The sequence below is a fragment of the Poecilia latipinna genome, unplaced genomic scaffold (assembly GCF_001443285.1).
Source record: "Poecilia latipinna isolate Pla-1442-1.1 unplaced genomic scaffold, P_latipinna-1.0 Scaffold922, whole genome shotgun sequence".
Taxonomy (NCBI): domain Eukaryota; kingdom Metazoa; phylum Chordata; class Actinopteri; order Cyprinodontiformes; family Poeciliidae; genus Poecilia; species Poecilia latipinna.
In genome coordinates this window covers 143,385-144,313 of record NW_015113538.1, presented here as the reverse complement: position 1 = coordinate 144,313, position 929 = coordinate 143,385, and positions in this window count along the sequence as shown.

Here is a 929-nt window from a genome sequence, read left to right as displayed (position 1 = left end):
CATTAAGTTGTTTGTCAAGAGAAAAAGCAACTGTAATGTCAGGAAATAGTTTTTTTGGGGGGGCCCTCGTGACTACGGAGGGTCTGTTGTGGGGGACTTCCGAAGTGCTTGACCTAAACACGGTCGAGTCAACGGCGGCCGGAGCGCCTCACATCCTTTCGGCCTCCCGCCGAGGTCAGGAAATCAAAGACAAACGGCCGATTGTCAAGTTTTACACCTTGACCTCCGCTTAACCCCCCCGCGCCTCCCCTCCTTTATGTTCGCCGCCGCTTCGGCAATCGGGAGGAAATCGAGAGGTTAGCGGCGGTTCAGCCGTGATAAGAATCTTGGAATGGAGAAGTTCATGGAGGGGGAAAGGTTACCGAGAGTTTAAAGAGAGAGAGAGAGAGAGAGAGAGAGAGAGAGAGCACAGTCAGTCATGAGGAGGATTAAATAAAAAAAAGGGGGGGGAAGTCAGCGCGGAGGAACTGCGCTGCGGTTTGAAAAGTGCACTGCAAGACAAAAAGACGTCTGTTTTGCTCGCTGGACTTGGCGTTCAAAGCCAGTTTAAGGGGGGAAGCCGGGCTGTGAACTCATCTTCACCTTTCGAAAGCCTCACGCTAAAGCCGTTTCTCTGCAGAATGACGCGCGGAGCCGTCGGACGCGGCCCCTTCTGTACGCGCTGCCACAGTGACGTTACAGCGTCACTGTGGCAGCCCTCCATCGGGGGTCAGACACATCCTTGGACACTCGGCGCACATCTGGTGACCTTTTCTGCGTCCTCCCACCGGTCCGTGTCTTTCCTGCCTTTGTTGAGACTCAGCAGCCAGCTCAGGAGCACGAGACGGGTTTTTTTTTTTTTTTTTGGGGGGGGGGGGGGGGGAAAAAAAGGAACTCCCCCTACCTCACTTTAAAAGGGCGGGGTTTTATTCAAGGAAGTTGTGTTTGGC